Source organism: Pan troglodytes, chromosome 13 (genome assembly GCF_028858775.2).
Source record: "Pan troglodytes isolate AG18354 chromosome 13, NHGRI_mPanTro3-v2.0_pri, whole genome shotgun sequence".
NCBI classification, from domain to species: domain Eukaryota; kingdom Metazoa; phylum Chordata; class Mammalia; order Primates; family Hominidae; genus Pan; species Pan troglodytes.
Window position 1 is genome coordinate 62547717 of NC_072411.2, and position 24582 is coordinate 62572298.

Here is a 24582-nt window from a genome sequence, read left to right on the forward strand (position 1 = left end):
ATCAGCTTTTAATCTTAAGCATGATCATTTTCAAACAAATACAAAAGCAGAGGAACCCTCTGTTCCTAACATCCGGCTTCAACATTCATCAACATTTTGTCATTCTTGTTTCTTCCCTCTTCTCTCTTTCTCTGTCTCACACACACACAAACACACACACACACTTACTTTTATTTTTCTAGAGTATTTCAAAGCAAATCCCAAGCATCATATTTCACCAGTAACTATTCTACTACCTTCCTCTAACAAATAACTTTTTTAAAACATAATACCATTGTCACACCCAAAAAATTTAACAATAATTTGTTAATGTGAGCTAATACCCAATTCTTGTTCATTTTCCACTGTTATCTAAAAATCATTTTTTGTAGTTTGTCTATTTAAATCAGGTTAAAACAATGTCCACATATTAAATTTGGTTGATATGTCTCTTAAGACTCTCTTAATAAAAAAGTTTGTCCCCATTCATTTTTAAATTTGATATTTACTTGTTAAAGGATTTGGGTCATTTGTCCTGCAGAATTTCCCTCATGGCTGATTGCAACCTCATGGTGTCATTTGCAATGATGGTTAGTTCTAGAGGTTTGATTAGATGCAGATTCACATTTTTTTGACAAAGTATAGTTCCTAGATGGTACTGAACACACATAGGGAATGTGATGTGATGTGTATCCCATCAGAAAACCATAATGTCTGGTTGTCTCATTTTTAGGGATGTTAAGTTGATCAGAAGTTCAGGCATTATCAGTCTGACTTGTTCATTATAAAGTTCCCCATCAACCATTCACAGGATGTTTTTCTACATTCATGAGTTTTACCTCAATCCATTTTTTTTTTAAATTAGGAGTTACAAATTGTGGTTTTTCTCCTTTTATAATTTCTTCTGCACTTACTAGTTAGAAATTGTCTACGGAGAAGAACTTTCTGTCTTCAACTCTTTGGTTAACTTAAAATACAGGTAGCAAAGGAAAGGTAGGATAAATTTCTCCTATTTATCAATTTTTAGGAGAATGAGTTGGTGCCCTAGGAAACTCCAAAGCTAACTAGTTTTAAGTAAGATTCTGGATTTGTGGATTTTAATGTACTGTATTTGAATTGCTTCAACCCATTGCAGTCATTATTCTTGTTGGTGCTCAAATTGTCCCATTTTTGGGCAATAGGAGCCCCTTCAAATTGCCTCATGTGGAAAAAAAAAAAAAAAAACTCTAATAGTCTTGACAGTTTTTTTTTTTTTTTCTTTTGGCTTTTTAGCATGATAAGATTGTCCCGGGTTCTTATACAGTTCATACCCAGATCTGAGTCAGCTATCAGCCATTTCTCTTAAAAAAAAAAAAAAAGTCAGCTTGCCTTAAAAATTTTAAATAATGACAAATTTTCTAAAAATATGTACTACATGTTTAGCACTTTTGTGGGAAGGAGCTCATGAAGGAATCTTAATAAAACTTTGTGCCAAGATGACCTAGGAAAGCATGACCCATTAAGTGCTTTTTCCCGAAAGAAGTTATACATTGACGTCTGTGCCAGCATTGAAGAAGCATCCTCTATGTGCAGGACATTGGGGATACAGCAGACTTGATGCCTGCCTCATGGAGCCTACAGTCTCGTGAGAGAGACAGTAAAACAATGATAAGTTGTGATAAACTCTATGAAGAAAGCAACAGGATAATAGAGGGAGAGTAACTTTGTGGGAGTTGGGTTACGAATCCTAAGTAAAGTAGTTGGGGACAACCTCTTCCAGGAAGTATAATGAATAAAAATGGGTCAGCCATAAGAACTTTTTATGGAGTAAAAAATGGAGGGTTGCATTCCTACAGAAGAAGCAGCAAGTTAAAAACCTTGAGGCATGAACTAGTCCATCCAAGATCTACAATCTGTTTTCTCTTATAACCAAAGGTAAACATTTTTTATAGTTAATCAGAAGTGGACCAAACAAATCAGTTTTGATTAATGCCTTTGTTCTAATGCCGTCTGCCTGAGACTGTTGGAATAATTGGATAAAATGAGACATTTTGCTACAAAAAGCCCCCGTGCTACAGCATTAGTGAATTGTAAATGAGATTTAGGTTCATGAGAAAGGTCTTATGCAGAACTTGGAACATTACTGAGTGGTTACTATTCTTGTTTCTATAGTAGGTAACTAGGCTATATCTGCAATACATTTACTGAACACTTAAACAGAAAGGCAGTAGTTTGATGAAAGTGTTGCTGGCATATATGTTAGCATTCTTAGAGGGTTAAACAAGTAAGAACATAGGTAAAAGGGAACCAATACTTATAATCTACGATGAGGTTTCATCATGAATAGGGAATTGTTTTATAATCTGCAGGAATGTTTATGTATAAATCTTCTAGCCTGATGTTCCTCAGATATTAATCGTCAGACCCTACTTTGTGAAGCCCTAAATTAAGAAACTAAAATCTTTTATGTCATTGCTAAAGAAAAATATTTTCTTTATAAATGGTAATATGCTTTTAAAAACAATTCATTAAAATGAAACATACCATTTTAAAATTCTCAGAATGTGTTCCCCAACCCCACCAGAGCTTGAGAAGCACTATTGACTTCATACTTCTTACCACAACTCATAACTTCGTTCCTGACCAGGCCCTTCCCATTTTTCCAGATTCATTTCCACTATATTACCTCTTGGCACAGAGTTCTTTCCTCCCTTCCATTGCCTGCTTCTTCCAACCCTCACCATATTGTTGTATGGTGAGGGTTGGAAGTGTTGGAGGGTTGGAAGACCAACTGTGGCCTTTTCTAATCCATTTGCCTAGGGCACCTTTCACCTTTCTTCACCTGGTTCATTCTTACTCTTTCTACAAGACTCAGTTCTATCCAGACTTTCTTCAGCCACCAGGTTGGGTCAAGTACCCCTCCCACGGTTCCCAGTCTGAACCTCTCTCCAAACATCAATCACATGAATTCATTCAGTAAATAAGAACACAACTGGAATGGAGGAGGAGCAGAGTTGGAGGAGAGTTGGAGAATTATAGGCAAAAAGATGAGTATGTGCAAAAGTGTATGCCTGGAGATCTACAAATCATTCATTGTGACTTACAATGCCAAGTACATGCTGCTATGGTCTGAATGGCCCCAAAATTCACATGTTGAAACTTAATCCCCATTGTGTTGGTATTAAGATGTGGGACCTTTCGAGAAGTGATTAAGTCATGAGGGCTTTGCCCTTATGAATGGATTAGTGACGTATAAAAGGGCTGGAGGGAGCTAGTTTGGGCCCACTTTGCCCTTCTGCTCTTGGCCATGTGAGGATGCAGCAAGAAGGCTCTCACCAAACACTGAATGCCAGCACCTTGATCTTGGACTTGGCAACCTCCAGAACTGTAAGAAATAAATTCCTACAGTTTATTTCTGTGGTATTTTGTTATAGCACATGCATTTTCTTAAGGTACATGCAGAGGTGAGTGAGACTGGAGCTGGAAATACTTAAGTAGGGGCCCACATCATGAGAACTTTATTAGAATACCACTGTGCAATGAGTGAAATTTTAAAAATATATTAAGCATAGTCAATAGAAAGAGCCTTGTGGCCGGGCATGGTGGCTCACACCTGTAATCCCAGCACTTTGGGAAGCCGAGGCAGGCGGATCACTTGAGGTCGGGAGTTTGAGACTAGCCTGGCCAAAAAGGTGAAACCCCATCTCTATTAAAAATACAAAAATTAGCCAGGCATGGTGGTGGGCGCCTGTGATACCAGCTACTCGGGAGGCTGAGGTAGGAGAATTGCTTGAACCTGGGAGGCAGAGTTTGCAGTGAGCCGAGATGGCACCACTGCACTCCAGCCTGGGTGACAGAGTGAAACTCCATTTCAAAAAAGAAAGAAAGAAAGAAAGAGCCTTATAAATCATCTGGGCTTTATTCTGTTGACCCAAGGGCATTACTGAGGGGTTTTATGAAATCTGAATTGCAATCTAAGTTACAAGGTCAGATTTATGATTAGAAAGAATACATTGTCATCAAGATGGTAGATAGATTCAAGAGGAATAAGTGAGACTAGAATCAGAAACAGCAATTGTTCTGGAGAAGAAGTGACAATGGCTTAAACTAGAGCCAAGATGTATAAAAGCAGTGTCACTGATCCATTCTAGGTACAGGCAGTAAGGAGTGCATTGTCTGTGGAGAACGTAACAACAATAAGAAAATAACTAAAAATCTGTCGGCTTTCCATTATCACTGAGCACACTTTTTATCACTAAACAATATTAGTAATAAGTATACACCCTCAAAAAATATTTTGTTGGTCTGAGTTCCAAACAATTGCCATGGTTACTGTGGAGGTTTAATAATTGTATTCATTATCTATTACTGATGAATAGTTATTCCCCAAATTTATCAGCTTAAACAACAAACATTTATTATCTCACATGGTTTCTGAGGGTCAGGAATTTAAGAGTGGCTTAGCTGGGTTCCGGCTCAGGGTCTCTCATGAGATTAAGCTGTTAACCAGTGAAGCAGTCACCTGAAGATTTGACTGGAGCTGGAGGATCTGCTTCCAAGCTCACTCATATGGCTGTTGACTGGCATCCTCAGCTTCTCTCTATATGAGCCTCTCTCTACAAGACTGCTCCTGACATGGCAGTGGCTGTCTCCAGAGTGAATGATCAGAGAGAGAGTGTGAGATGGTGTGATCGACTGAGACATAAGCTGCAGTGTCTTTTATAGCCTGATCTCAGAAATGACTTAACATCAATCTGCCATATTCTATTAGTCACCATGTGGCAAGGGACACTGCCTACACAAAAAGGTGAATACTAGGGTGAGCAAAATTAAAGATCCTCTTGGAGGCTGGCTACCACCATAATGTATATGGTGAAAACATTCTTATTACTTAGTCTACTTACTTACTCATACAATAAACATCGTATGCTACTTGGAAGTTAATTTAGAAAATTACTCTTTAAGCAGTTACTCCCCATTTCCCGCTCCTCCTAGCCCCTGGTAACCAGCAATCTGCTTTCTGTTTCTATGGATTTACCACTTCTGGATATTTCATATAAATGGAATTATACAACCTATGACCTTTTCTTGCCTGGCTTCTTTCACTTAGCATAATATTTTTTTTCAGGTGTATCTGCTTGTAGCATGTTTCAGTGCTTCATTCCTTTTCATGGCTGAATAATATTGTTACACACATATATATGTTAAATTATATAATATACATGTATATATCACAATTCATTTATCCATTCACCTGTTGATGGATATTTGGGTTGTTTTTGCCTTTTGGCTATTGTGAATAGTGCTGTAATGAATGTTTATATAAAAGTATTTTGTAGGGGTTGGGTGTTACTGATTTTGACATGCCAGTGAACATTTGAGTGTGTTCAGTAGGTGCTCATGCCTGTGAGTCTAAAGCTGAGAGGAGAGGTCAGAGATTGAGACAGACCTGAGAGTCAGCAATGATATATGGGTTGTGGTTAAAATTAAAAGAAGGACAGGCGTGGTGGCTCATGCCTGTAATCCCAGCACTTTGGGAGGCCGAGACGGGTGGATCACCTGAGGTCAGGAGTTTGAGACCAGCCTGGTCAACGTAGCGAAACCCCATCTCTACTAAAAATACGAAAAATTAACTGGGCATGGTGGCAATGGGACTGTAATCCAAGCTACTTGGGAGGCTGAGTCAGGAGAATTGCTTGGACCTGGAAGACGGAGGTTGCAGTGAGCAGAGATCGCACCATTGCACTCCAGCCTGGGCGACATAGTGAGACCCTGCCTCAAAAATAAATAAATAAATAAATAAATAAAAGAAGGATGAGATCACCTAAGGAGAGCATGCACAGAAAAAAGAACAATGGACCAAGGGTAGGAATTAAGTCAAAATATTTATGGCATAAAAGACTTGGCTAAAATCTTTAGACATTCTCTGATCTACTACCTTGGGCATCCTTAGCATCAAACCAGCTTACATAGGCAGAGCTTCTCATTTATTCTTAACCTATGAACTTTATAAAACTATATAACTTCCTTCAATTACTTACTCAAGAGTTTAGTCATTTTTATTATTAAGAAATCCCCTTTTATTTCTAGGTGCTCAAATTGCAATTTATGACATTAAGAAATCCCATTCTGTTCTGTGGATAATGTTTTGTCAGTGCTCTAAGATATAAATAGCTTCTCAGGCATCTTTTCTATTTGACTAAATAATCCCAGGCCTTTCATCTTTCCTTTAAATATTTTCTCATATTTAGATGCATTTTCTAGGTCTCCTGTAATTTGCTACATCATGATTCAGTTGGATAATCTAGTAGGGTGCTATCATGCTCAATAAAGTTTAGATAGATAGATAATGTTTTGTCAGTGCTCTAAGATATAAATAGCTTCTCAGGCATCTTTTCTATTTGACTAAATAATCCCAGGCCTTTCATCTTTCCTTTAGATATTTTCTCATATTTAGATGCATTTTCTAGGTCTCCTGTAATTTGCTACATCATGATTCAGTTGGATAATCTAGTAGGGTGCTATCATGCTCAATAAAGTATGTGCTTTACTGAGTTCTTTTCGTGAATCCTTCTTTTAAGATAGTATCATGTTCTGTTATTATAAAAAGAACAAGACAAACCCACTATTGATTTACTAGTATCTTTAACGTGTGTTCCATTATGAGCTCAAGCCCATTTATTGGCATTTATGTCTAGATCTTTATTTCTCTTATTCTATCAGTAGACAGTATTTTAATTTCAGGGTACATGTTAATATTTCCTTCAAAATTTTTGATTAAAATCTTTTGTTTTACATATATCTCTAATTTGCTTAAAAAAAACCAATATTCTTCTTATATTTTTAAGTGTTAATACTTTTGTCCTATTTGTTATACCAGGGTTGAAAATTTTCCCAATTCCTCTTTGTCACTGATAGGGGATACTGAACAACACTGGGGACCTAAAATTCATCCCAATGTGGTAGATTTCAAGCAGATTGACACTAAGCTGTTCGCCTGCACTTTTGGGGATATTACTCTCCATCAAATTATGCTCCTAGGATTGCATAAGACTTTTTATGTTTGCAACCTTCGCACTTTAATGGACACTGGAGTGTAAGCAAGACTGTAAATCTGTCTACAGGACTAAATTCCAGCTCATACGAACCTCAGTTGTTTCCATTTCTTGTATGCTCAATGTAGAATGCAGTGATGGTAAAACATCCAATCTTTGCCAGGACTTTTTGTGTTTGGCATATACATTGTGATGGACACAGCAAGGGTAATGAAATGCAAGTAATTCTGTGCTGCCAAAATGCTTTTGTTGGGAATTTTTTCTGTTTGGAAGATGCCTGGCCTAGCGAGTTGAAGGAAATCTAACCCAGCATTCAGAAGAACAGAAACTACACCCTGATGTCTGGAAGAAAGTGACTCCTGAATAATGGGATTACAGGCCAGTGATGTTAATTGCTGTGCAGTCATTAGGATAACTAGACTTTTTGAAAGATTGGTCTTATATGTGCTCAGAGGGAGGAGCTAACATACCTTAGTGTTATGCAGGGAGACGAGATCACCTAATAATTTCCTGGGTTACCTACTTAGTTAGTTATCTACTAAACTCCTGGGTAATTGGTGTCGGTGGAGAATGGGCAGAGTCTGTATAGGTCAGGGCACCTACCAGGATCCTGCATGAAAAACAGCCATTTTCTAGTTGGCTTCCTAGAGGTCATGCTCACATTTGACTTCCATGAATTTCTTACACTTGATAAGTCTTATACAATGTCAGACAATTACTTAATGTCACCTCACTTAATCCTCACGATCCCCCTGCTATGTAGGTTACTGTCTTTGCATTTGCAGATAAGAAGACAAAACTGCCTGAGGTTACATCTTGCCCAAGCCTTCAGAGTAGAGGAATCATGATTTGGATGGGGTTTATTCTCATTGCATTATGCCTCATTATTTCACTTTAAGCAAAGAGCCAATGGATGATATAAACAATTCAGTTAATTTTCCAATTAATTTTGTAATTAGTAGAAACATTTATGTAAATTTTCTGTAACATTGTGTATTTATCTACTCTCATCTTGTAAAAGCTTCTTCTGATCTTAATTCACATATAATTATGATTTTTATGCAGTTATAATCATAACAAATGCACAATTTCAGGTTCAATCACCCTCATGTAACATTTTATTCACATTTTTCTATGTTGTATAGCTTTTATAGTTATAATTTTAGTAACTATACAATAATGCACTCGGTAAATATTCAATCATAAAAGAAATGTAGCAGTGAAAATTAAGGCAGTACAAATATACCTCACTTTAGGAAAACCAGAATTATGGACAAGCAAAAAATGCAAAACAGGCTGAATATTTTCTTAACAAAAGGATTCAATATAGAATTCCTTTAAATAGTGTGCTCCTCTGGATCCCTGGGGAAATTCAGGTTTTCAAAATATGTGAAGGTCTCCCTAAGGCTGGATAATTTCTGAGATCCTTTCTAGCACCACCATGATTAATGCATTGGTTGTGTAAAATGAGGATACCGATATATTCTAGGTGTTATTCAGTTACAGAAACCTACAGAAATGAAGGATGTGTTTACTTCTTAGGCCTTGGTGGTTCAATAAAAACTCAGAAGAGTTTTTCTCTCACTCATTCCCATGGTGCCCGAATCCAGGCATTTCTAGAATTGTAGTGTCCTCAGGATGTCAGGGACAGTGTGCGGTCATCTATTCTAGTCTATCCTTTTGCCTCCAGTCGGAGCCACACCCAAAACCAGCCCAGACAGATGAGACTCTGTCCTATTTTTAACAAGATCCAGGGACGGGAGCATTCCTCATTTCCTCAATAACCCCATTTCAAAACCTGTATTCACACTTCCTGTTTAATTTTCATGCCATTAACAGAGACTCTCCATGCACTTCTTAAAACTTTATATCTAATATAGGATACATTTTTCATGAACTTAAAATTAAGGAAATAATAAATAGGGCTCACATAGAAAACAATATGCATTTTAGATTGTCTGTGACTTTAGATGTATCAGTATAATGTCATATTATCTTATAACAGGATATACAGTAGCCAATATTATTTACTAAAAATCCCAAATTTTATAAACTGTAAATACATATCTTAAATATCTGGAGACATGTGACTGGGAATATGATTATATTTAAGAGAGAAGATAACAATATGCCCTCACTTACAAGCCCCCCACCCGCCAATGATTTTATTCTTGCTTAGTGAGATTAGATAATATTTAAGTGAGATTTTATTTAAGAAACGCAAGAATGAAAAAACTATAGTTTTATTTTTATTCAATGAGGTTCGATTGCTTTAAAGAAAAAATCACTATTTACCATACTGCTGATGTTCTGCTGATTGCCTCCCATCAACTTTTATTTTAGTTCTTTTAAACACTAGGAAGCTGAAAATTTTAAGGAGGCTTTTTAAAAGGACAAAGATTAGTAGAGGATAGAACTGGTGACTTTGATTCAGACCTGATGAGCATCCTTACTTTCATGTTTTCTACACAGCCCTTGCCTCAAATCAAAAGCTTGTTCTGGATTGCACAGGAATCTTTCTTAGTAGGTGAGATGTGCTTTCCTAAAGCATCATGAGTTAATTGCTTTCGTTTGGGCTACTTTATTTTATAAACGTATCCTACAAAAACAGATTAATTATTTGACTCTGATAACATTCTGACAGGCCTGCTTGCTTCATTTTCTGTTTTTGTTTTTGTTTTTTTTTTTTAAGGAAAATTTCTGTTGTGAAGAATGTAAACAACAGTGTAAACACTCCCCTTGTTTCAGTCTCCTCTTGTCTGTTTTGTTTTTTTCTTTTTCTCCGTTTGGCACTGAGACTGATATGCAGCCGCAAGCACTAGATAAGAATTGTCTATCAGATTTAGCCATTCTGCACATGATTAATTTTGTTATGGGCAAAACATAGTGTTTTCTAGGTTTCTCTGGCAGTCACTGTATCAGGTGATACTTGCCCTTAAATCATCTTAGTTTATGTGGAGTAAAGCATGTCAGGTTGAAACAATTGTTTTCTTCCATTCATGCTACAGTACCTCTTGGGCTTTCTAGGATCATATTTTCATTCTTATGAAAATGGTGGCTGGGCCTGGTGGCTTACGTGTGTAATCCCAGCACTTTGGAAGGCCGAGGCAGGCAGATCACAAGGTCGAGAGTCCAGCCTGGTCAACATGGTGAAACCCCGTCTCTACTAAGAATACAAAAATTAGCCAGGCATGGTGGCGCACACCTCTAGTCCCAGCTACTTGTGAGGCTGAGGCAGGAGAATCGCTTGAACCCAGGAGGCAGAGGTTGCAGTGAGCCCAGATGGTGCCACTGCACTCCAGCCTGGATGACAGACCAAGACTCCGTCTTGGAAAAAAAAAAAAGAAAAGAAAAGAAAAGAAAATGGTTAATATCACTTTGACAGATTATCTTGATCTTTTTCTGTGACTTATAAAACCCCTATGACAAAGACATGACTTTATTTTTCATGTTATAACTAATTTTGAGGCAAGTTAAACTAGTGAAAAAGAGAAAAAGAAGATTGTGTGAAACAGATAACGAAATAAAACAACCACAAAGCAGAAAGATGTCTTTCCTGTCAGGCTCTGGTAAAAAGATATAAACTCCTCAAGCGCAATACAATTTTGTATTTTACCAGTTTTCAGTGGCTGTACGATCAACAAATATTACTGAGTGGCTAATAGGTCTGCACACTCAGAAAATTTAGTCAAAAATGTATTTCCTAATAATATGAAAGTATAGTGCAGTCTCTTTTTATTGTTTATACAGATAGATTTTTGAGAGAAAGTCTGGAGACAGACTTAGGTTTGAACTCTTGCTGTTTTTATGTGTTTACTGATTTAATTTTTCCAGCTTTATTGAGGTATAATTAACAAAAATTTCACATATTTAAGGTATGCAATGTGATTTTTGAAATACGGATATATTGTGCAATGATTACCACAATCGTACTAACATATCCATGGCCTTGCATACTTACCTTTGTGTTGTTATTGTTGAGCCCTTGCCTTTAATTGCTGTGTGACCCTGGACAAGTTACCTAACCTCGCAGTGCTTCAATTTCCTCATTATAAAATGGAGAGAACAACAATTGTTTCTTCTCAAAGGTTGTTGTATTTTATACATATGAAATATATAATTATATATATATATATATATATATACACACACATATATATATGCATTGAGAAATGTGCCTGGTACATAATGAGCACTATGTATGATAGCATATGTTAGCTATTATTGCTCATTTTAAAATGTAAGATATCATTGCCACTATTATTATAGTGATCTTGGGCATTAGCAAAAATTATGGTGTTTGAAAATGACTGCCAAGAGAATAGGAATTCTTCATAGAAATTCCAGACAGTAAAGGAACTCCTGGGTGGTGTGTAAACATGAATAAGAGGATTTACCCTTTACTGATCAAAATTACCACTATTTTGTGATTAACTGAATACTTTTTTTTTTTTTTAAGAGACAGGGTCTTCCTATATTACCCAGGTTGGTCTCAAACTCCTGGGTTCAACTGATCCTCCCTCCTCAGCCTCCCAAAGTGCTGGGGCTATAGGCATGAGCCACCAGGCCTGGATGATTAACTGAATCTTAAAGTTCAGTTTGAATGTCATGAAGATTCACAGAGGCAGTTATGACTTTTCTTGAGATTTACAGAGCTGGCCTGATCTTACCAAGCTTTCCGAGCTCAGGATGGGTGGGCATCGATCTTCCAAACTTCCTTTAGTTAAAGGAAACCTGCAATTTGCCTAAACTTCATACTTGTCATCTTCTCTGCTTGTCCTTTTGTGCTATCTCTAAGTTTCATCTGTGTTCTCCACATTTGGATAAGCACTTGCCAAGTTTCAAACTTCTTTGAATGATATAGAGCAATCCATAAAAATCACTAGGTCTTTTGTAAATTCTCCTTCTTCTTCATGCTATTATGTAGGAATTGTTTAATTTCAAAAGCATCACAAGCAGATTAAAATATTTTCCCATTTTGAGTATTCATTAATTTATTAGACAACTATTTACTGAACATTCCTATGGGTTAAGCACTTGATACATAAAGATAAATCAACTCTGCTTCCAGTCCATGTGTCCAAACTTACGTTCCAGTAGTTTAGTGTTGATCCATTCCATAGTTGATCCTCATTATCATTTAGCCTACTTGCTAAAATTTTTTTGTAATTCCAAAGTCAATACTTGTGGCACTTTTGCAATCATTTTTAGATATGTGCAGAGTTGGTGAAAAATTTGAGTCCCTTGCTATGCACATTTCCAGTTGAGGCTGAACAAGGCGATACTCTGCCTTCTTGTTTCAGCCCTCATGCGGTCCTTTTGCAGTCTATTTATTGCCACTTTTCAATTAATTAATTTATTTATTTTTGCATGTTAGTGTTTTTGTTGGTGACTTCCCTGTTTTTAAAAACCCCAACTATAATGCTGAAGTGCTGCCTGGAGTTTCTAAAGACAAGTTTACTGTATTGTGCGGTATGGAGAAAATATATGTTGGGCAAACTTCATTCAAGCACGAGTTATAGTGCTGTTGGCTGTAAGCTCAATGTTAGGAAATCAGTAATACTATACATTCAGAAAAAGGAAGAGGAAATTCACCAATCTATACATGAGACCTCTCTGGAAAGTGCTCACATAGCATCAATAGTGCATGATGAAGCTATGGGAAAAATGGAAAAATTGCTGAATTTGTGGATTCATGAGATGAATTATGATGCTGAAAACCAAAGATATTTATGGTCATGTTACCCAAGGTCAGGAAAGTGTTAAACCCCTCTAAGTTAGTGTTTTATTATAAAGAAATACTGCATATAATTATTTGTTAGAAATATATATTAAATATGGTGTCTTTAAACACACATAAAATAAAGTTATATATTGATCAGTTGACAAAAAACCTTGTGGCCGGAGGCTTGTGGGAACCTATCCCTGTATTTCCTCTAGGAGCAATGGCACAGTATTTGTTAATCCAGTGTTTATAGTGACTTTATAGAATATAACTACTATGAATCACAAAAACTGACTATACATTCTTTAATACTCTTATAGCTGTGATTCTCAATCAGGGTGATTTTGTATGCCAAGGGACATTTGGCAATGTTTACAGGCATTTTCATTGTCATGACTAGGTGGAGGGTGGGGGATCAGAAGATGGTGCTATTGGCATCTAGTGGGTAAAAGACAAGGATGCTGTTAAACTTCCTACAATGCACAGGACAGCTCCCCATAATAAAGAATTAACCTGTCAAAACTGTCAAAAGTGACGGCACAGTGGCTCACACCAGTAATCCCAGCACTTTGGGAGGCCAAGGTGGGTGGGCAGATCACCCAAGGTTAGGAGTTCAAGACTACCTGGGCCAACATGGTGAAACACTGTCTCTACTAAAAACACAAAAATTAGCTGGGCATGGTGGCTGGCACCTGTAGTCCCAGCTACTTGGGAGGCTAAGGTGAGAGAATCACTTGAACCCAGGAGGCGGAGGTTGCAGTGAGCCAAGATCTTGCCATTGCACTCCAGCCTGGGCGACAAGAGCAGAACTCCATCTAAAAAAAAAAAAAAGAAAAAGAAACTGTCAAAAGTGGCCGGGTGTGGTGGCTCACACCAGTAATCCCAGAACTTTGGAAGGCTAAGGTGGGTGGGTTGCTCGAGCTCAGGAGTTCAAGACCAGTGTGGGCAACTTGGTGAAACCTCATCTCTCCAAAAAAAAAAGTCAAAAGTGCCAAGGCTGAGAAATCCTGCTTTATACCAAGGTCTGCAAATTATTTCTATTAAGGGCCAGATGGTTAATATTTCCACCTTTGTGGGCCATGTGGTCTCCCTCACAGCTACTCAACTCTGCCACTGTAGCATGAAAGCAGCCACTGACAATATCCCAGCTGATGAATGGGTGCAGCTATTTTCCAATAAACTTTATAAAACTAATCAGCATGTTGGATCTGGGCCTGGGTTTTTGAATCCCTTCATAGCAGTGATTCTCAGTCTTTGGATGCTTGTTAGAAGAACCCAGCAGCTTTTAAGCAGTGGTATTTCCTGAACTCCACTCCTTAAAATTCTGATTGGATTGGTCTGGGATATGCCTCCAGGGTTGATATTGCCTAAGGGCTCTCCAGGGATTAGAAAGTACAACCAGCACTGAGAGCCACTGCTCTGAAGAGCTGCGGTTTGTGTATTTGAAGGTCGACTTGCACAGTAAACCCTTATCAGTAATCAGCAGACCCTTTTCTTGCAATCTGGCTTTTGTCCCATGCACTCTCCTGAAAGTCCCCAAATTAATGGCCTTTTTTGTATTCATTCCTCTGAACCTCTGAGGTTCAGATTTAGAAACACTCCATGTTTCTTGAAACTCCTCACTCTCCTGATTCTCCTCCTGTGCTTCCAACTATTCCTCTATCTCTTCTTCCATCTCTTGAACCTTAAATATAGGTGCTCCCCTGAGAGCTGTTCTGAGACTCCTCTCTGACTAATTTTCCCTGGACTTTGTCATAGCTCTACCTGTCTATAAACAACATTCACACTGCTGTTGGCTTGATGTCTCCCACAAAGATTGGTTTAGTAGGTTACCTGGTGACTCGAGTCTTTCTTTTCTTTTTTTTTCCTTAAGACAGGGTCACACTCTGTTGCCCATACTGGAGTGCAGTGGTGCTGTCGTAGCTCACTGCAGCCTCTACCTCCAGGGCTCAAATGATCATTTCTCCTCAGCAAATTATTTTATTTTTATTTTTTGTAGAGATGGGGTTTCACCATTTTTCCCAAGCTGGTCTTGAACTCCTGTACTCAAGTGATCTGGCTGCTTCGGCCTCACAAAATGTTGGGATTACAGGCCTGAACCACCACACCCAGCCTCTAGTCTTCGTTTGATATAGTTTTGGAAATTAGACATGAAAATTATTATTCATGAAACTAACCAAAAGTCTCCTTTTCCAAATATCAATTCCCACCTCATAGGAACTTTCATAGAACATTAAAAAAAAACTGTGATCCTTACTATGGAACCATCTTCACTGGAAAAAACTGCAGTAGTGTCATTTGGGGAATTTGTAGCTTACATTATGCATCTAGACCTACCTCATGCTGAATAGAAAGTATATACAAATTTAAATAACACTTAATAAGTAGTATAAATGCTAATTTTGCATTTTATATCACCAGAACTGTCCTAGAGTTCAGTTATAATAATGAGGCACTTGCTCATTGGAAGATATGATCTATCTGGTAGACCTTGGCAGGAGATAAGAAGCACATGCAAACAGTGTAACTGGCGAGAACTTTAAGAGGGTCTGTTTACCAAGGTGTGGGCGGGTGTATTTGTTTCCTAGGGCTGCAATAGCAAATTACCATAAACTTGGTGGCTTAAAGCAAGAGAAAAGTATTCTCTCACTGTTCTGGAGTCCCGAAATCTAAAATTACGGTGTCAGCAGGGCTGCACTCCATCCAGAGGCTCTAGATAATTACCTTTCTTGCTTCTTCCAGCTTCTGGTAGCTGTTGGCAATCCTTGGCCTCCTTGGTTTGTGACCACATCACTCCAAGCTCTGCCCTTGTCTTTGTATCACTTACTCCTGTCCTTTCTCACTTTTGTATCACTTTCTCCTCGGTTTGTCTTCTTCTCTTTTGTCTGTGTCAAATCTCCCTTTGCCTTTCTCTTATAAGGACACTTGAGATTGGCCTTTCGGCCCACCTCAATAGTGAAAGATGATCTCCTCATCTCAAGAGCTTCAGCTTCATTACATCTACAAAGATCCTTTTTCCAAATAAGGTCATATTCATTCACAGGTTCTGTGAATGTGGACATGTCTTTTTTGGGGGCCACCATTCAATCCACAAGAGCAGGGTTGGGGGAAGCCAACAAGGAATGGCAAGGCCCTGTGAGGTCTGTCTTTACCACACCTAGGCCTGCAGGGGAAAGGGGAGGAAGCACACAATGGAACCTGGAGCCAATCACTATCACTGTAGGGTGGGGAGGGAGGTACCTGACAGCAGTGTGGCTTTCGAAAGAGAAATTCAATTAATGTGTGGGCTGCCATAAAGAGAGCCAGGAGAATAAAGATCCAGTTTTATCCTCCTCCTACCCTCCTATTTGTGCCTCCCATGAGTCAAGTCAAGATAAAAGAAAAAAAAAAAAAAAAAAGAAGTTCAAATGAGGTTGCCTTCACAAGTGCAGCAATAGATTTAGTTCTTCCTATATGTAAAAAACAAATGAGAACTTTTTTTTCCCTGTAATTTCAGACCATTACACACTGGTACTAGGAAGTACTAATTACCTCTGTGTTTTGGGAAAAGCACTATAAGCAGAGTATAAACCACCTTAGTCCTTTCCATACATAAGAATAATTCCATTATCATAAGCATTGTTACTATTATTTTACTCCCCTTATTTATATTCCTTCTCTCTACCAAAAGGAATTTAGGTGGCTCATGAAGAAGAGGTTATATTATTATAAGGATGATGAAACTGAAATAGAAAATCAAGACCATGGAAAGGAGGAGAGAGAAAAAATGTCAACCTGAAGGGCTGATAAATTTGCTGTGATGGAGCATCAAATTCAGTTCTGCCCTCCTGGCAGCCGTCGTTATAATAACGTAGTTATGTCCACATTTCACTTGAACAGAGCTTCCCTTATCTAGTCACGAGAAACTCTGCAACACACAGTTCCACAAAGACTGTCTCCTCTCCGGTTCATGTAATAGTCACTTTCTATTATTAAAAATTACCAGATAATTTGCAGAGCTAATCACTTGTGAAAATAAAAACTTGTGGGTTGGGGAAAAAAGACTGTAGAGGAATATGGAAGGACTAGAAAGAAAAGAAATAATGAGGGAATGAAGAGGGAACACAGTTACAGTCAATGAAGCTCTTCTAATCATTCATTATTTAGACATTTTCTCACCCCTTCTTTTATATTTTTGTGTTATCGAGGGATAATTTATGTACAATGAAATTCACACATTTAAAGTGAATTGTTGATTATTTTTGACAAATGTTTATAGCTGTGAAACTAGCCTCACAATCACGATACAGAACATTTCATCACCAGCCAAGATGCCCTCATACCCGTTACACCTAAATCCTTCCCTCCACTGCGGGCTGCTAGCAACAGCTGATCTGCTTCTTATCAATATAGTTTTGGCTTTTCTAGAATTTCACATATATAATATTTTATGCCTGACTTCTTTTACTTAGCATAATGCTTTTGAGATTCATCCATGTTGTTGCCAGATATAATAATTCATTCTCTTTTTATTGTTGACTAGTTAACCACTTTTTGAAAATATCACAGGTTATTTATGTGTCCACCAATTAATGGACAATTGAGTTGTTTCCAGTTTTTGGCAATTATGAATAAAACTGTTATGAATATCTGAGTACAAGTCTTTGTGTGAGCATACATTTTCATTTTCCTTGGGTAAATGCCTAAGTGGGATTAGTTATATGGTATATGTATATTTAACTTTATAAGAAACTGCCAAATTGTTTTAAAATTAGCTGCACAATTTTACATTCCCACCAGCAATGTATACTATTGTTTTGCATATTTGTCAACAGTTAGTATTTTGAGTCTTCTTTATTTGGGCCATTCAAGTGTGTGTGCGTAGGTGGTATTTTTTAAGTTTGCAGTTTCCTAATGGTTAATGATCGATATGGTTTGGCTGTGTCACCCAAAATCTCATCTTGAATTGCAATCCCTGTAATCCCCATAATCCCCAAGTGTAAAGGGAGAGACCAGGTGGAGGTAATGGAATCATGGGGCCAAGTTTTCCCTATGCTGTTCTCGTGATAGTGAGTGAGTTCTCACGAGATGTGATTGTTTTATAAGTGTTTGATGGGTCCTCCTGTGTTCATTCTCGTTCCTGCTGCCTTGTGAATGAGGTGTCTTGCTTCTCCTTCCACCATGATTGTAAGTTTCCTGAGGCCTCCACGGCCACGCGGAACTGTAAGTCAATTAAACCTCTCTTCTTTCTAAATTACCCAGTCTTATAGCAGTATGAAAATGGACTGATACTATGATGATGTTAAGTATTTTTTTTTAGTATTTGTTTACCCCTCTTTGGTAAAGTGTGTGTTTAAATCTTTTGTTCATTTTAAAAATTGGGCTTTGTGTCTTATTAAATCCTAAAAAGTTCTCTTTGTTTTAAAATAGCCTCATTTAGACAAATTCATAAGCAAATGTGTTTTGCAAATTTTTTTCTTATGAAAAATATTACTTATACCATACAGCTATTGTAAGAAATTAGGTTAGCTATATGCAAAACTTCTGATACCTAGCAGCCACTTAGGAAATGCAAATTCTCTTCCCACACCTTTTCCCTTCACCAATAGATTCAAGTACTCTAGAAAAGTTGAGGATGCTGCAAGCAAGAAAAAGTTTTTGGGTGAGGACATTTTGGAGAGAATAATTTCAGGACACAGGTGAGGTTATAAGGGAAATTGCAAAGGATTAGAGAGGAATGGTAACGATTGAATCAAGAAGCACAGATGATTCAGATATTTGGGAGATGAGGGAAGAAGAAAGAAGGCAATAGCATAAGTGTGAAGCAGCACAGTGTAGTGGTTAAGCACAGGAGTTTGCAGCCAGGTTTCTTGGCTTTGAAGCCCAGCTCTGCTGCCTGCAAGCCATGTTGAGTGTGGGCAGTCATTTAACCTGTGTGTGAAAATGCAGGGAAGAGAGCAGCTTGGGGGGTTGGGGAAAGCTTAGATTTGCATTTGCTAAAGAATATCAAGTACAGGGACCACAGAAATTCTGCAGGATATGTCAACTCAGATGATGATTTCTCTTTTCAATTAAGTGTGATGTTAAAGCATCTGCCCAGAAAGAGGAAAATCAACAGCAGCTTGAAGCTTAGGGGAAGTGAAGAAAATGAGGGATAGCAGTTGTTGAGACTTAGTGACTTGGCAAGGAAGGCATTAAAAGATCACTAATAGTTGAGAAGGAATCAGGTGAGCTTGGAGGGCATGAATAAAAAATGGCTTCCATCAACAGATTTTTGTGACTCACTCCAAATGACATTTATCAACCAGGAAGCAGGAGAGGGAGAAAACAGAACACAACCTACAGAGGGAAGAGATAGTGGTTGGCAAGACAGCAAATTTATAAAGGATTCTAGACGAGCACATTGTCAAAATGGTCAACTGTTTAACATATATCAAGACGATGGAATAGCAAGACACTAAGGAAGAAAGTGTTCATGAGCATGTTCTATTTCTGTAAGTAGAAAAAAGAAAGGATCAGGTAGGCACGGTGGCTCATGCCTGTAATCCCAGCACTTTGGGAGGCCGAGGCAGGTGGATCACCTGAGGCTGGGAGTTCCAGGCCAGCCTGACCAACATGGAGAAAACCCATCTCTACTAAAAATACAAAATTAGCTGGGTGTGGTGGCAGCACATGGCTGTAATCCCACCTACTCAGGAGGCTGAGGCAGGAGAATCGCTTGAACCTGGGAGGCAGAGGTTGTGGTTAGCCAAGATCGTGCCATTGCACCCCAGCCTGGGCAACAAGAGTGAAAATCTGTCTTTAAAAACAACAACAACAAAAAAAAAAAAAAAAAAAAGGAAGAAAGGATCATTTTTTTAAGTGGCAAATTTTAAATGGCAGCTCAAATGAACCAGAAAGTAAGATGGAAAGAAAAGCTGAAAATGTAGTGGCTCACATACTTCAAGTTTGTTGATAACCCAATGTGGATGAAGTTGAACTGATGCATGGGGAGATATCCAATGGGAGGCTCTCTGATTATGGGGAATTTCAGAGTGGAGAGTTTCGAGGGAGAGAACTTTGGAGGTTGAGGCACATTAACTCATAAGTATTAGAGTTAGAGATGGAAGAAATAGCAAACTGGTTGATTAAAGGACTATCGGGTCAGTGTCAGGGAGTGTAATGCTGGGGGGTGAAGATGCTCACACACACTGTGGAAGACAGTAGTCCCCATGGGACTAAGAGGCAGGTTTTAGAGATCAGTAGATTGTTGCAGAGATTTCTCAAGTATATTGTCTTGCCAACTAATCCTGAAAACAGGTGGTAGGTCTGGGTCCAGCTGAAGATTTGCTTGACCTTGTCTTACACCTAATGCTAAGCGAGTTTTTGTATTACCTTCTGTGATTGATGTCATCTCAGTATTCATAGCACACCCACACTGTGCTCCAGAAAACATGAAACTAACAAAGCCCAGCTCTCAGCATCTTCCTCCTCACTCTCAGACATAACAAGCCTGCTGGGACAATTCCAATGAGCTGCCTTTGCCTGGGACAGAAACGTAGGGCTGGAGAGGGTGGAAAGCAAAATGATCTTCCTACCTGCTTCCTGTGGGGCCATTTTAAGCGGGTGGGAGAGTGGGAGGGAGAGCTTATCTATATTTCAGTGCTGGTTAAAAAACATACCTTGGCTTTTGATTCAAGGTACTAATTTATGTAGTTTACATATTTGCACTCTGAGCCCCACGGTTCTTAACCACAAGTACACAGGCGTGTAAAAGGCCATTTAAGATGAGTCACTGAAATCTCGAGGGGCGTTTGTTCTCCCTCCTGCCTCTTCCACTTCTAGCATGTTAGGTGAAGTTGTATTTGGAGGAGGCCCACAGGAAGAGCTAAGCAACAGCTTCAGAATTCAGCTGGAGCTTATGGTACATCATGTACCTCAATGGAAAAAAAAATTAAACTTGCCAGTGTCTACGTTAAAAGTTTTTGACATTTATTTAAACAAGGTCAGTTTCTTCTTTCTCTATGAAAATAGGCAAAATATTGCCACCTAAATGTCTTCATTTCAAGTAATTTGCAACACATACACAAATCACTGAGGGGCTAAGGTGACATTATTGATAATTCAAGTTTCAAAAAGGGATTCTGAGAAATTGCTTTACTGCTATGTGTTCCAGACTGACTGCCTCCATTAAGTACGTTCATTAGATAATCGCCTGACTTTTCCACTTTCCTTTTCTGGTGAAGCCACATGTAACATGTCCAAAATGTCTAGGAGAAATCACGGAAATCATGGAACTTGTGCACATGCATACAGCATTGCTTTTCAAAAAGGACAGAATATGTTCAAGAACTATTTATATTCTGGGCAAGCTCTGAATTTGTATATATTATGTGCACAGAAGATAATTTGTTATCATGTTGTACACCAAATTAAATGACCCTTTGATACTGAGGTCATGCCCATTCATATTAGTAGGAGTTAAAGACACCAAGAGGACCAAAAACTGATGCCAAGAATGCATGGAATGGTTTCCATGGAGCATAATGGCACAATTGTCTTATGGAACAAAATTGAAAAGAACCGGAGAACAGGAAAAGGGCGTGGTGTCTGCAAAAATGAAAAACTTTATTCATGGATTTAAATTTATACTTAAAATGAATTGAATGTGATACACCATTCTTAGTTTTCAGACAAACGTTAGAAACTAGCTAAATAGTGATGGAACTTTTAGAGTAGTCTGGCAAATTGTTCTGGAAATTACTTTCCCTCAACCTCAAGTATTATCACCAGTTCTTTTTCACTCTTCCTGAGAGGACGAAAGAACATCCTACTTCTAATTTTGGTAGAGACAGTGTCTTACTCTGTCACCAAGGCTAGAGTACAGTGGCATGCAATCATAGCTCACTGTAACCTTGAACTCATAGGCTCAAACAATTCTACTTCAGCCTCCTGCATAGCTAGGACTGTAGGAGCACACCACTATGTCTCTCTAATTTTTTATTTTTAGAGACGGAGTCTCGCTACATTGCCCAGGCTAGTCTTGAACTCCTGGCCTCAAGTAATCCTCCTGCCTTGCCCTCCCAAAACACTGGGATTACAGGTATGAGTCACCACACGCAACGTACTTTTATTTTTTAACCAATGCTTTTGAACAGGTTCCTTTCAAACTCCTTCTCAGGACTTCATGCCACCGATCTTCACATTGCCTTATAAACCTGCCATTTCTCCCTACACATCTTGATGGGCTTGTTAGTAGAGTCCATTACCATGAAGAAACCAATCTGACCAAAAGATTGTTAAATTTTTGCCCAAGAGATATGCAAACCATTTGTTTTATCTTCCTATTGAACTGTTGGTTACATTTTGTTGTATTCTATAACCATAATTAAACCTTCCTATGATTGTCTACAGCTTTGTGAATGCTGAAAACCAATACATTGCTTTAACATTCTTGTATGTAAATATTGGTCACTCAGAAGCTTCCTGATAGTACAATTTGGTGCCATTCTTAGGACTATTACTTGTGTTAAATTCAAATTAAGGTACCTTTCTTATGCCACCAATTGCTTAAAATCATTCCACAGTTTAGTTTGTTTCATAATTTCTAGTTTGGATTGTTTGTTATGGTGCTTTCCCCACTATGTATCTAACTAGTTCCTTTCATACTCTTTTTATAACTTGGAATCTATTTTATTGTTCCCTAAAGCTCCTGACTTTGTTTGAATTTGACAACTTTGGTCATTTGTGGACTAATACTTTCATAGTTACCCCTCTCCCAAATTTTCCCACAGATCTCCTCCTTGGAATCCTTGTACCTTACTAGTGTTATAATTTGGACTGATTACTTTCTAGGTTTTATGTCATTCTATGGCTCCCTTTTACTGTGCTCCTGGATTGGATGGATGTACTCTTTCTTGGATCCTACATTTTTTTCTTTGATTACTTTGCTCCTTTGTTTTGCTGTAGTACATTTTTAAGAAACTACTTCTGAAGAGATACATGGGATGAAATGTTCTGAGACTTTACAAGTTTAAAAATGTCATTTCTTCTGCTCTCACCTCTGAAAGCTTGACTGAGTGTAGAATTCTAGGTTGCAAAAAAAAAAAAAAAATTCCGTTAGAACTCCCTAACATGATAAAAGGAATTTATGAAAAACCCACGGCAAACATCACGCTCAATGGAAAGACGAACACTTTCTCCCTAAGACAAAGGAACAAGACAAGGAGGTCTGCTTTTGCCATTTTTATTCAACTTTGTACTAGAAGTTTTAGAGCAATTATTCAAGAAGATGAAGCAAAACTAGTGACAGATGATATGATCTCATATTTAGAAAAATTTTTAAAAATTTCCCCAAATTATTAGATCTAATAAATGAATATAGCAAAGTTGCAGGATACAAGATCACAAATTCAGTGGTAATTCTACAATGAAGAGACCAAAAAAGAAATCAGGAAAACAGTGCCATTTATAATACTATCCAAAATAATAAAATACCTTATAAATTTAACCAAGATGGTGAAAGATTTTTGCACTGAAATCTATAAAACATTGCTGAAAGAAATTGAGGAAGACCTAAGTAAATGAAAAGATATAACATGTTCATGAATTAGAAGATTTAATATTGGTAAGATGGCGATACTAAAGCAATCTAAACATTCAATACAGAGTCTATCAAAATTCCAACAGCCTCTTTATTTATTTTTTGGTTTGATTAAGTTTGGTTAAACTTCAAATTCATATGGAATTGCAGGGCCCCTCAAAAGCCAAAACAATATTGAAAAAAGAACAACAAAATTGGAGAGCTCACATTTCCTGATTTCAAAAGCTACTGCAAAGCTATAGTAATTAAAACACCGTGATACTGGCACAAGGATAAACATATAGATGAATAAAAGCATGAGTCCAGAAATCACAGATCTGTGGCAAACCGATTTCAACAAGGGTGCCAAGACCATTCAATGAGGAAGAGTAGCCTCTTCACCAAATGATGCTGGGACAATTGGATATCCCCATGTAAAGGAATTAATTTGGATCTTTACTCCATATACAAAAATTAAAGACCAGCCTGGGCAACATGGTGAAACCTTATGTCTACAAAAAATATAAAAATTAGCTGGGCATGGTGGCACATGCCTGTAGTCCCCGCTACTCAGGAGGCTGAAATGGGAGGATCGCTTGAGCATGGGAGATTAAAGCTGCAGTGAGCCATGTTCACACCACTGCATTCCAGCTTGGCTCAGAGAATGAGACCCTGTCTCAAAAAGACAAATAAAACAAAAAACCTCAGAATGGATCAAAGACCTAAGAGTTAAAACTATAAAACTTTCAGAAGGAAGTATAGGAGTAAATCTTGATGATATTTAGATTTGGCAATGGTTTCTTAGATATGACTCCAAAAACTCAAGTAGCAAAAGAAAATAGAGAAATGAAATTTCATTGAAATTAAAAACTACTATGCATCAAAAATCACTATCAAGGGAGTGAAAAGAGATAGCATGATAGGGTGACTACAGTCAATAATAACTTAGTTGTATATTTTAAAATGATTTAATTACATAATTAGATTTTTGTTTGTTTGTTTTTTGTTTTTGTTTTTTTTTAAGACAGAGTCTTGCTCTGTCACCCAGGCTAGAGTGATCTCTGCTCACAGCGACCTCTGCCTCCTGGGTTCAAGCAATTCTCCTGCCTCAGCCTCCCGAGTAACTGGGATTATAGGTGCCTGCCACTGTGCCCAGCTAATTTTTGTATTTTTAGTAGAGACAGGGTTTTGCCATCTTGGTCAGGCTGCTCTCCATCTCCTGACCTTGTGATCCACCCGCCTCGGCCTCTGCAGAGTGCTGGGATTACAGGCCTGAGCCACCACGCCTGGCCTGCATTGTTTGT